This window comes from Crinia signifera, chromosome 4 (assembly GCF_055691185.1).
Source record: "Crinia signifera chromosome 4, ASM5569118v1, whole genome shotgun sequence".
NCBI classification, from domain to species: domain Eukaryota; kingdom Metazoa; phylum Chordata; class Amphibia; order Anura; family Myobatrachidae; genus Crinia; species Crinia signifera.
This window is the reverse complement of record NC_139220.1, coordinates 219,560,556-219,574,285: the sequence shown is the minus strand read 5'-3', so window position 1 is coordinate 219,574,285 and position 13,730 is coordinate 219,560,556. Positions and strand designations below refer to the sequence as shown.

The 13,730-nt window shown below is 43.9% G+C and overlaps 1 protein-coding gene across 1 annotated transcript in view; it reads left to right on the top strand.

The window, feature by feature from the left end:
- Positions 1–3,806: 3,806 nt before the first annotated feature.
- LOC146075007 (bone morphogenetic protein 7-like) overlaps positions 3,807–13,730 on the top strand; it is a 113,051-nt gene continuing 103,127 nt past the window's right edge. The window contains exon 1 of the mRNA XM_083183804.1: positions 3,807–3,892. The gene's annotated coding sequence lies outside the window, so the exon portion shown is untranslated. The remainder of the gene's footprint in view (positions 3,893–13,730) is intronic.

Genomic DNA, 13,730 nt, shown 5'->3' with positions numbered 1-13,730 from the left:
CACTGGTTACTATCTAGTAATTCACAAGTTTTAACCAAAATATGACCAAATCATAAATAATGGGGTTGCTATGAAACAATAAAGATTCCAGTTCATTAAACATAAATATAAGTCAAATTGAAAAATATAATGCAACAACTTTCACATACTTTTTCAGAAAACTATCTAATAGCTAACACTGAATACGAGTTAAAAGTTGATTTTTATTATTTAAGAACATCAAGCATAAACTTCAAAATATAGAGAAGAAAACAATAAAATAGCAAACAGAGGATATGAAGTATAATAATGCGTTATGATACATTACAGTGAAACAAGTCTTTCAAAAAAATTTTTATGAGTAATGTATTTCCTCTACAATGAAAGTTTGAAGATTGGCTTGCCAGAGCCGTGAAGTAATGTTGCATATCACAACTTAACAGAAATCTCTGGAAATTAGTGAACCTTGTTATTTTATGTTTAAAAAAAACTTCTGTTATGAAAAACACATTAAGTTGTAAAAAAGTGTTATTGTTGTATAGCTGTAAGAAGCTTGTATTCTGCCTTTGGGGACTATTTATATTATTAACCATTTTAAGTAAGGAGAAAACAGTTACATACTGTAGCTTCAGCGTGGACTTGGTATCCTGGAATGCCATGGTCGGCATAAATTAAACATAACTGCAGCATTATACGAGCGATACACCAAAGTGAAACAGAAGGACTGAAAACAACAGCAACTCAGAAAACCAAAGACTGCTTTGAGTGAGCTCACTTCATACTAACAGCATAATCCTCCTGGCCGCTTAATCTGGCAATTCAGCCAGTGTTATCACCATGTCTACATCGGCTAAAACTTTGAATATCACTCTTAAGGGCCTTATTTTGGTTCATTCTTTCTGACAAAATCCTTCTTAGATGGACAAACCATGTGCACTGCAGGGGGGGCAGATGTAACATGTGCAGAGAGAATTAGATTTGGGTGAGTAATTTTGTTTCTGTGCAGGGAAAATACTGACTGCTTTATTTTTACACTGCAATATAGATCTCACTTTGAAGTAAAACCCCACCCAAATCTAATTCTCTCTGCACATGTTACATCTGCCCCACCTGCAGTGCACATGGTTTTGCCCATCTAAGAAGGATTTTGTCAGAAAGAATGAACCAAATAAGGCCCTTAATGCTTGTATTTGCACTGTCGTTTTTCAAAATGCCCAGCTGTACCTCTAATGACTTCACCTCTCCTGCTCTTCCATTGATAGTAGGTGTCCTCCAACATTTTATTCTTGGTCCTCTTCTTCTCTATCTCTATATGTCCTCTCTGGGTGAGCTCATTTGCTCACTCGACTTCCACTATCACCTCTATGCTGATAATACTAAAATCTACCGCTCCTTTCCTGATCACTCTCCCTCTATCCTTACTCATATTTCCAACTGTCTCTCTGCTATCTACTCTTGGATGACCCAGCACTTTTTTAGACTTAAAATATCAAAGACTAAGCTGACCAATTCCCACCCTCCAGCATAAAACCTGACCATCTCTCATCCTAACCTTCTGTTTATGCTCGCTTCAACCCCTTCTGTGTCACCGCTGTCTGTCTAGAATGTAGCTAGAATGTAAGCTCTCACAAGCAGGACCCTCTCTCCTCACAAGCCTTTCTTAGAATATATACAACACTGCCACCCTGATGATTGCTTCAGTGTCCTGTCCCCTGATGCAATGATCCATATTTACCATGGACTTGTCCTAAATTGTCATGTACTGTAATTCGGTATGTGTTTTTGCTCATTTGTGTATTGTTAGGTGCTGCGGAACCTTTGTGGCGCCATATAATTAAATTATGATAATAATAATAAATGAACCGGATGGCCCCTGGTTTGACTTAGAAAAGAGTAGTCATTATTGTTAATATTTTTGGTACTTGTGTATTATAGCGGCGCCCCCGATGTACATCGTACGATGAACGTATCGCATCGCATCGCATGCCATGTACCCGATGGCATGCGATGCGATGCGATTTTGACCCCCTATACGATTAAAAATCGTATAAGCACCCTAAAGGGTGCTTTTGAGCACCCTAATGGGTGCTTACAACGTTAAATGCACCCCCACGCCACCCCCCCACTATAAACGTGAACCCGAAGCGTGGCGAGCGCAGCGGTACGCGTCCTACGACCTTTTCATACCCCCACTATCCACATCGGCGTGGAGTTGAGAATAGATTAGTGTGGCGAGCGCAGCGAGCCACCGTGCCCGAAGCGTGGCGAGGGGACACGGATACCTTCACAGGTAAACGCGTCCCTTCACAGGCTTCACAGGTATCCGCGTGCGCTCGCCACGCTTCGGGCTCGGTGGCTCGCTGCGCTCGCCACACTAATTTGTTCTCAACTCCACGCCGACGTGGATAGTGGGGGTATGAAAAGGTCGTAGGACGCGTACCGCCGCCCCTCGCGGGCTCGCTGCGCTCGCCACGCTTCGGGTTCACGTTTATAGTGGGGGGGTGGCGTGGGGGTGCATTTAACATTGTAAGCACCCATTAGGGTGCTTAACATTGTATAAGCACCCATTAGGGTGCTTATACAATGTTTAATCGCATCGCATCGTATGGCATTGTATGGCATGTACAATGGCATACAATTTGAAAATTGTATGCCATCGTACACTAACCAACGAAATCGCGTCGCATCGCATACCATCGCATGATTATGGTATGCGATGCGATGGGCGCCGCCAAAATACACAAGTATCATATTTTTTGTTTAACCCCTTCAGTGTCAATCTCGAGAATTTTCTGGGCTGTGCCTCAGTGTCCAGTCTGGCAAGCCCGGAAAATTCTCGGGATTGCCACTGTTTAGAGCCGCGCAGCGCTGCTGAGTTCAATCACTGAACTGAGGCAGCTTCGGCGCTGCCCGGCTCCCTCCCCTCTGCTGCGCCTCCTCCTCCCTCCTTCTTCCCCCTCCCCTCCGGGTTTTCTATTGAAGTCCCCGGCGCCGGCTTATGACAAGCCGGCTGCCGGGGACAGAGACGGGGTGCGGGTGCACAGGCCCGGGCAGCGGCTGATTGACAGTTCAGCGGCTATGCCCGGACCCAGGGAGGCAAAATAAAAAGCACCACTGAATATATATATATATATATATATCAATCATACTTGCCTACCTGACCCTCTCCATGATGGAGAAAATGCTCTGTTTCTGGACTTCCCTGGTAATGTATGATTGCCATCACCTGTGGGGAGCTAGGTAAAGGTGTTTCACCACAGGTGCTGGCAATCACACATTACCAGGAAAGTCCAGGAGCAGAGCATTTTCTCCCTCATGGAGGGGTCAGGTAGGCAAGTATGATACATATACTCCTTGAATACATATGTTGCTAAAAAGATTTGGGCTTTTTGTACAACAGTTAAAATGGTACTTATGTAATATCTGGGCTCCCATTTTTCTTATGAGACCGCGTCCGCTCGCCACGCTTCGGGCACGGTGGCTCGCTGTGCTCGCCACACTATATAAAATCAACTCCATGCGTAGTTGGATAGTGGGGGTATGAAAAAATGGGGTGCATTTAACATGGGAGCCCAGATAATACATAAGTACCGTTAAAATTATTTAATGTGTATACTTAAACCTTGATCATGAAGCTATTTCATTTTTTATAAATGTTATGTATTTTTCCTATTGTGTGAGTGGATATTAACAAGGATAACTATTTTACTTAGCATGCACTTCACAAGAAAAGTTACAATGCAAGTGTATGCAGCTGAGACCTTTAGGTGTCATGTGCTTCTGATTTTGCTAATTTGATGCCCCTGATGCACCTGTGTGACAAGTGGATTTCTGGGAGGTTTTTTTATCTGTGGCTGTTAGAGCTGGAGGCATATAGTGTGGTCTGCTGGAATTATGTTTATGCTGTCTAAAAGTAAGTACATGGGCTTTCTGTATACTTATGTTAATGTGTTACATTAGCCTTTTGTTATGCTAAATTCATTTACAAACTTCTGTACATTTTATGTTTTCATCTGGTTATAAATGGCAAATAAATGTCTGAATTTCTAACAAATAAATACGGTACATTATATATACTTAATTAAAGTTGATATTACAATTTGTCTCCAGTTCATTAAATATATGATTGACTCACCTTCTACTTTTAATTAACCATGGAGACCTAATGAAATCACACGCGGCATTCTGTGTAAAGTGTATGCTGATGCAGTTTAAATGTCGCTCTGCAGTCTGTGTATAATTATATATAGGTAAAGCCCCGTACACACGGGCGAGATATATTGCTGAGCAATATATTGCTCTGTGTCTCCTGTTCATCGGCGTCCAGAGATGTTCGCTGATGTAAAAGAAACTGCCTGGGGGAGCCCAGCAGTGGAAATCAGCTGATCGCATGTTCCTGTGACCAGCGATCACTACAGGGGTAAAAATGGGAGCGCGCACCCGGCGATATATCGCCGGTGCACACTCACATCGCGGGCACGACCATATTTCCCGAGATATTACACAATCGCCCCCGTGTGTACGCACCTGAAGACAGAATATTTAGCTGGCTTGGTAACCTTTGTGCTTTTTGACATCATTTCTGTGTTTTTTGCAAAGTGAACCTAACACTACTGTATAGTAAATTTTACACTGTAGCTTGATGCTGCGCCCCCATTAAAGGGGCATACACAAGGTGCGATGTGAACTACCGATATGGACTATATAAAACATATATTACCATGTGTATGCATCTTGCGATGCTGAGCAGCTCATTTTTGACTACAAAGTGTTCAACATCTAGTATAGTCAAAATAGCACCATGTGTATAGTCCATATCGTGGTTCTGGGCTCAATGTTATGCGTATGCGCAGCTGCATTTCTGCGCATGTGCATATGCCAGGTGTGTGCGGCCATGGCGAAAAGACTTAAACATTCATTCACAGCCTGTGCGTATGAATGTGGCATGTGAGGGGGAGTGTGCATATTGGCATTCGCGGGGCGGCATCTGCAAATCAACCAGAATAAGATCCATAGTTTCATACATTATATCAGACAGTACCGCTAATTGGAAACTGTCCCACCCGCTGGTCACAGTGTCCTACAGGCTGGGGGACGGTTTGGGGTGCAGGTCATCTACATTGCTCTGCAAAGCAGATGCTGATCGCTGAATAGATGTGCATGGCTAAATGCAAGGAGGGGAGCCGGGAGCTGCTCATAGAACGCTAGTTGCACCCACAAAATGCTGAAAACAAGGATCTTGGCACTAGGACACACTTAGTCAGAGGTTGGGAGGTATGTGTATATTTAGAAATATTATAGTAAGCGAGAGATTTTGCTTTGGTATTCCTTTTGTGTGTATAGTATAACTATAGTAAAACCAATCATACAATTACACTAGCCAGTATGATATTAAAGGCCCATTCACACTGGGCGACTTTGAGCTGAAAGCTGCTCAAAACATCAGGTTTGAGCGGCTTTCAGAAGCCGCCCAATGTGTATGCCCCAGCGATGAGCGGTGAGCGCTGCTGCTCGCTCCAGCATCATCGCTGGTAATACCAGCAGATGGATGGCTTTGCATAGCTGCCGGGCAGGGGGAAAGCCGCTCAGTGTGTGTGCACTGAGCGGCTTTTCCCGCAGCAGTGATTGTCATCATCGCTGTCCATACACACTGGGCATAGTCGCCAACTAGCTCCCCAGAAAATATTGGAATGCATTGCCTGCTTATAATTTTAAGCAGGGGTTACAATGTAACAGTCTAAGAAAAAATATATAGTTTTTTTTATTTATTTACATTCAGCTGATACACAGTTCCTTCTGAGACAGATTTAGTATGGCTCAAGTAGAGGGAAAGCTGCAACGTGCACTTGATATGTCGTTCATTCCAAGCCAGATTAATGTAGCTCAAGCATAGAAAATGCAGCAGCTTTCAAAAAGGTGCATTGGTGATCGCAACCATTTGCATGCAAATATTTTAGTTTGGAAAAGAATGCAATCAATTCTTATTCCATTTACCTCCATGGTCTCTTTCAGTTAGTTCTGACTGGGCAATTTTACATAATAAAAGTATCTTACTACCTTTTTTGGCTCTCCCTACAGGTGATCCCAACTGCCTAGGCCCTCCTTGTATCTCAATCCCCTCGAGAATTCACCATGTGAGAAAGAGGGGCGCCCCTTCCAAGACCCAGCCAGTGTACACAATAGTACTTTGCAATCTTAATAAACCCCCCTTTTGTTTGGCACAGGACCACATGAAGTCCTGCTCTGCTGCAGTCTCCACTTTCACATTAAATGGTTCCCCGCAGCCTGTAGTGCTGTTGCAGAGCTGTCCTGGGTGTCTATTAGAAAGATAACAGTATGAATATTGACGGTTGTGTTTTCACAACAAGATGCAAAGCACATAGGGGTTTTGAAGATGTGGGTGTAGAAGAACAGGAGCTACTTCAGGACTAAAGCAGAACATGTTTACTCGGCCACAAGGTGCGTACACACTTACAGATTTTCTGTCTGATTTATCTGGTGGGAACAAAAACCTGGAAATGTATGGGAGCATATGACAATCAAAAATTTCCACCCAAATGCAGGAAAACAAAAAATATATGCTTTGATAAATTTGTTATATCAGAATGATTTAAACACTTTGTCTGACTGATCACTGTCTGTTTTTCAAGTGTTTGGGAACAATTTTTTGATATTTGCTCCCATACATTTTCAGGTTTTTGTTCCCACCAGATAGATCATACAGAAAAATCTGTACGTGTGTACGTACCTTGACCTAAATAGCCAGGGAAACCAACAGCCATGCTGCACCCAGGTACTGGGAGGAGATGTGGCAAGCCACAGTCTCTAAAGCCGTGTACACACGGCTGCGATAGGGGCTGAAATTGCTGGGAATATGGTCGCTGGCAACCATATTGCCAGTGATGGGAGTGTGCCCCAGCGATAAATCGTCGGGTGCGCGCTCCCGTTTTCAGCCCCGTTCTAATCGCTGGTCGCAGGAGCTTGCTATCTTTTCTTCAGCGACCATCACTGGTCTTTCATGAGTTGTTAATGCCATGTGTTGCATAGTGTTTCTTGAGTTTGGCAATAACAGTAAAACTGGTGAGATTAGGCAGGTAATTAGTTACAAACCACCCTGAAGAGGAGTCCACCAAGAACTAGATGTTCTTCATTTCAGCACATCTGCATCATCAGGAACTTTGTGGAGGAGCAGAGGTCCTTCAGCTGATGAGCGTTGAGAGCATTGCAGGAACTACATATGGAGAATTCTCTCACAAAAGTTCAATAGTATGAAACCTTAAAAAGAGATAAAGTGGACGGTGATAAACATCTAGCCTAACTGCTCATAACTATCATGTTACTGGCTGGGTTTAAAAAATGGAAGTTTGGAGTTGATGGCTGGACATTTAGCACTATTTATCACCATAAAACTTCTCAACATGGTGGTCCAATGTGGTGATTCACTGGCCTGGAGCTTGGTGGCTTCATGGCCTGGATAGTCCTTGTGGAGCTGGGTGTACAATCTTTGACCTCCCAGGACTACTTCATCAGGCATGAGCTTAACTCTCATGGCAAAAAAATAATGCACAGATCCTGGGAGTTCTCCATAAAGGACTGGGTCCATCCATGTAGTAACATTTAAAACAGTTGCTGCCCCTGACCATGCACTAAGGTTTCACACTAGCTCATCCAGTCATTTAAAGAATAATATTTGTACATATCATGGCTTTGTCTCTGAAGCATGATGTAACTCCTGCCAGCACCATTGTGCATCTAGATGTAGATATTCTTAGTGGCTTGATTGTCTCACAGTGATTGGTAAGACATTTGGACATGTAATTTGTAACTCACAGGAAATGCTGAAGCGTTTATCTTCAGGGGATGGCATTTGCTGAATGACCTCCATCTTCTCAGGGTCTGGTTGACCACATGATCATAGAGGTTGTGACCCACATATGGAATTTCCAACACCCAGAGCCTCCATTTGTCTGGGTCGACTTGATGGCATGAATACTTTCCAGCACCTGTCAGAGGGGATACGGTCATTAGGTCTACACCAACTAGGTCGACATGGGTCTAGGTCAACAGGTCGTTAGATCGACACAAGCATTAGGTCGACATGGGCTAGGTCAACAGTCAAAAGGTTGACATGGGGTTTTTCACAGTTTTTTGTGCCACCAGGTGGTATTTCATGCCCTGCCATCCACTAGGGCAGGCATGTCCAAAGTCAGGCCCGGGGGCCATTTGCGGCCCATGCTGTCATTTCAAATGGCCCGCAGCCTCCAGCTGGAAGCGCGCAGAGCATCAGATGTGGGAAGCACAGCACAGAACACTAAAGGTGGGGCCCCGGCGAGCGCGCCTTTACCTTGCAGTCTGCTGCAGTGAGGAGGTGCCGGCCTCCACAGTCAAATGTGTTTGGCGTCCTACCCCTGCTGCTGCAATGGTATATCACCCTGCTCCACAATCACAGTGACAGCAGTGTTTGGGGAGGGGGGAAGCTTGCAGAGCGGTGGAGGACAGCAGTGGGAGCCCAAGCGTCTCCTGTCCTTGCAGTGCCTGCTTTACCTCTCCTTCCTCTGGCTCACACAAGAGGCTGGGAAACATACAGAGAAGGGAGGGGGCAGAGTGGGGGACATACAGTGAAGTAGGGTCAGCTGGGGGACATACAGTGAATGGAGGCAGTGATGGCCATTTAGAGAAGGGGGAGCAGGGGCAGGCTGGGGGACATACAGTGAATGGGGGCAGAGTGGGGGACCATTTTGATGTGATTAATGATTCAAAGAATGTCAGGCTGAATGGTCGGCCCCCCACACATTTACACTTCACCAAATGTGGCCCTCGTCGCAAAAAGTTTGGACACCCCTGCACTAGGGCATGGTGGGAGAATAAAATCATGAATTAAACCATGCCTGAAGCAAAGCAAGTGATGCGGTGCACTTCAAACGGATTCAGTATTGAATCCCGGCGGTCGGGATCCCGGCGTTCAGAATCCCGACGCCGAAATGCCGACAAGGGGGGGACGTGGATCGCCCCCCCTTGCGGGCTCGCTTCGCTCGCCACGCAGCGGGCCCGGTGCCTCGCTACGCTCGGCACACTAATTTATTCTCCCTCCAGGGGTGTCGTGGACACCCCTGGAGGGAGGATGTGTCGGCATTCCGGCGTCGGGATTCTGAACGCCGGGATCCCGACCGCCGGGATTGTAACTGCATCCCCTTCAAACTGTGTCGAATGTCGACAGTGTCGATATTCAGGTGAAAAACCCCATGTTGACTGTCGACCTTGACCCATGTCGACCTTTCTTCCTGTCAACCTAGTGGTGTCGAACCAATGCTTGTCGACCTAGTTGGTATAGACCTAACAACCCCACACCCTGTCAGAGGCGCTCATTGTGTTCTTGCATGTTGAAACCCCTGATGATGATGATGATCTATTTGACAATGAATTCACATGGGTATCCTGAAAACAGCTATTACATGCATTGTTGGAAAACACTACTACTAGAAATCAGGCCATAATGAATATGTAAGAAAGCATATCATGTAGCATGTGTGATGAATGCAGTGAGCCTTGATTCTTTGTCCAGTGGTACAGTATCTGTGAACAACCACATTTACTGTAGCGTCTACTCTAGTGTTATTGAAAGTGTTCTCACCTACGGTGTTCTAGTATGGTTTGGCTCCTGCTCTGCCGCTTACCGCAAATCTCTTCAGAATGTGGTATCATTGGCAAGCAAAATAATTGGGGTTGCATTACCAAGTATCCAACATGTATATAGGAACTGGCTCCTCTCAAAGGCAAAGAGTATTTTGAGGGATCCTTTACACTCCAGTGGAGAACTGTTCTCTTTATGACCATCGAACAAGGCGATTTTAGAGAGAGAGTTTCTTCCCAATGGCAATTCGTACTTTGAATAATTAGTGACCTTATATTCTGATGTCACTTTCTTCTTCTTTTCCTACACTGTACTGTTCATACTTAAATGTCCTTAAGTGTTCATTGCATATGAGCATTTGATGACAATAAAGATATATTTGATTTTGATCCAGGATCAACATTTTTGCCTCAGGTATGTCAGCAATAACTTGTTTGACTATTCTCAGTGGATTTCAAGGACATTAAAATTCTTTGCCGAGGTGAGTCTAAACCAGGGGTGGCCAATTTGTCTTCGAGATCTGCAATTGGTTCATGTTTTCCAAACCTAGCTGGTACACACATATAGTCCTCATTAGCTGTTACATTATCAAACATGCTTTGCTCTTTCCTACTAGATATCCTCAGGTTGTCTGATTAACATTAACTATTGGTAGGTCTTGAAGACAGGCTTGGCCATCCCTGGTCTAAACATATTATGGAAGAACTCCCTTTTTTTTTTGCAGCCACCATGGCTGGGATCCACTGTGTCACTTCCTGTATAGGGATAATTACATTAAGCTTGCAGTTTAATTCAGCAAGTAATTTGTCTTTCATAACAACCGGGATGCCTCAGTGTGTACAGACTGTGGGGACAATGGATTCCTCCAGTTTTATGAGACAGAACCCCCTCCACTAGAGTCCCTCGACCTCTCCCTCCAATGCCATCTGCCTCATCCCATCCCAACCTATGACTCTGTTTCCCTCCACCACCACCCTGTGGAGGAAACTAACTGAAATCGGAGTTCTATTTCACATGACATAGATAATACATAGTATCTGATTGGTTGCCCATAGAAACATCTCATGTGAAATAAAACTCCCATCTTAGTATATTTCACCCTCTGTCTCGTCCCACCTCACATGTGACTCCAGCAACCCAGCAATCCTACCCAGGTAAAAAGAAGGGTTCCACCCAGGTTGCTGGCAGTGAGAAAGGGGAACTAGGATCGAGAGACTGGGGTCCCGCTCATTTCTATGGATGAGGCAGCAGCTTTAGTTTATTGCTGCCTCTAGGCCTAATCCCCCACTCCCTTTCTGTGGCTGTCATCTGCGCACGCACACACTTTTTTGTGAATGTTGACCTCACCTGCTGCCCCCAATATATCTCAGCCATTTATCTGCCCCTCCTTTTTGTCTCCCCATCACATCTCCCTCTGTTTCTCAAGCTCTAGCCCTTAGCAATATTCACCCTTCTTTTCTCTAAAACTCTATCCCCACCCCACCCCCTCCCAGCTTAAGTCCATACTTAAATTCAGATGCCTATTTCTCTACAATGCAGTGATGCAATGTCATGCTATTATGAATGCTGTACCAGGAATACAAAAGAAAATGTGATTGAGCTGGCCATCACCAACATGTGGGGGGGCACAGGAACTGGACTCCCAAGATTCCTAAGTGGCTGGGGCTGCAAAGATATGTGTGCCATGGTATAAGTTTTATCTTTCACCAGTCTTGCTAAGAATCTCAATACTTTTTACACTTATAGGAAGTTTATATAGGATAATCTTTAACACCATCCAAAATCTATTGGTCAAATAAAAAAAAAAGTTTTGGGCATTGTTTTCAAAGAAATAATTGTTCATTTCCCCAGATTCTGTTTAAATAAATGTCACTTCTATTGAACAATCTTTCTAACGTCCCCAGATAATAAGTGCTGCACAACTAGCCATGTCTGACAGTATGTGGAGGCATCATGCTTGAGTGCGAAGGACACAACAGGGCATAGATTTTATCTGGTTAAATAGTGACAGGTAGCAGCTGAGAATAACATTTTGCAAGATGTGCTCTGCATAGTACAATGTAAATCATTCTAAGCAATGACAGAGCCATCAATTCTGAATGCATCACTTGGTATGAGAAGTCAGAGGGTTTATTGTGTTCCAGCATTGCTTCTAGACAAAGATTGAATGTTATACCTTAGATAGCAATACCGAATGATGGATGTATTTCACGTGTACTATGAGGTGTGTTGGCATCTCTAATTACAAGAACTGGAGCATCTAAGTGTTATCTTTAATACATTGGGAAATAAATTTATTTTTTCCATAGGGATGTGTGCCAACCTTGTTTTGGATCTATATTCATTTCATGTTTTGGTTTTCATTTGGCAAAAACACTTTCATGTGTACATATTGTTTTAAAAAAAAGAAAACACACTAAAACTATGTAATCTGACCCTGCTTTTGTTCCTACAGTATTATTTCAGTCATATTAATTTACTTTAATTTCCAGAAATGTAATGCCTTCACAGTTTACAACATTTTGGCCAAAGGATGGCTGGCTAAACTAAGCAGGGCACAAACACACAGCATTTATATCTGTTTAGATATGTATTGTAATTTTAGTAATGTATCAAAGCTCTAACCAATAAAAACCTCTATGCCAAAAAGAATATCAGCAATACCAAACCAAGCACTTCAGGGACTGGCACTTTTGTGGATGAAGTGCTGGTTTTGTTTGGGCCACCAAAACCAGTCTTGGTAGGATGATCTCCACTCGCTAATAAGGAGGTTGATTAGGTGGGTTTATTTACATTATTATTATTATTATTATTATATATTGGTAAATTTATATTCATTAACTCAATGCAAATGACATATAGTAACATGGATAATGTGCCTAGATGGTTAACGTCCCTACCTCTACTAACTTTGGCCTCATAAATGGAGCATATGCCTTCACAACATCTTCATCATCATGATCATAGATAACATCATTAATGTCTGACAGTACAAAAATATTCCTCTCAAACTGTTGCACTACCACACTAGCATCCTCAATTTCTATTTGTCATTATCCTCATCCTCTTTACTTGTACTGCTCAGCTCAATATTTCCAGAGGATGCAGAAATATTGGAAGGAGGCTTCTCTACAAGCACAGTATCGGCAACGTCCGAATTACACCTAGATAATTGGACCACCATTGACTCTCCCCAGGGATTTGTGAAAATTTTTTGTTCTATTTATTATCAAATGACAACTTCAAAAATGCTTACTAGTAACAAGGTGGCATGGCCTGGCCATCAAACGCACAAGTCTTTCTTTGTATATTTATTAATTTACACACTGCTGTGCATCAAATTAGAAAAATGGTGGCACACACCAAAAACTTTAGGGGCACCAGTGTGCATAAGTAAAGGTTTAGTGCTGCAAAGAGCACACTATGGGCAGAAGGTATTGGAGCTGACTATAAAGGAGAACATTTTAAGGAGGGGGTATGGATCTGGCTCCAACTGAGCACTTTATGGGGAGGGGGGTATGGGCATGACTATAGTGGAGCACACAATGGTGGGGTGGGGGGGTTATGGGGCTGGCTCCAGTTGAGCACACTATGGGGAAGTGGTATGATGCTCACTTCAAGGGAGCACACTATTTGGGAAGTATGGACACTGCTAACTTACCACAGTACATTGTTACCAGCCGCCACTTGAAGGTATAGGTAGTAGGTTGGTGGAGAGCCATGCAAACCTGGGTCTCTTAAGATTGCAGGGCCAGCTCTTGATGATGCCAGTGCCACCCCTTCCTGACATTTGTGGCAAGTGGAGGAAGCTGTAGCTCTAGATCACTGCAGCAGCATTAGCACTGCAGGGAGAGCACCTCGGCTCGACACATTTAAAAATAAAAAATTAGGAAAACTTTTAGAGGTTGCAGATAGAATGCCTTTGCGGCCCCCCAAGCCACCAGGCCCTCAACCAGCTGCATGCTCTATAGTTAAGTTACTGCCACTCACCCTGCAAGAGGTGTATGAATAGTACAGGCAGGGTTGGGCTGGTCCACAGGGGCACAGGAGAAATCCCCGGTGGACCCCACTGCCTTCGGGCCCTTCTCATCCTCTAGGGATCAGGTTACAGCCAGTGCAG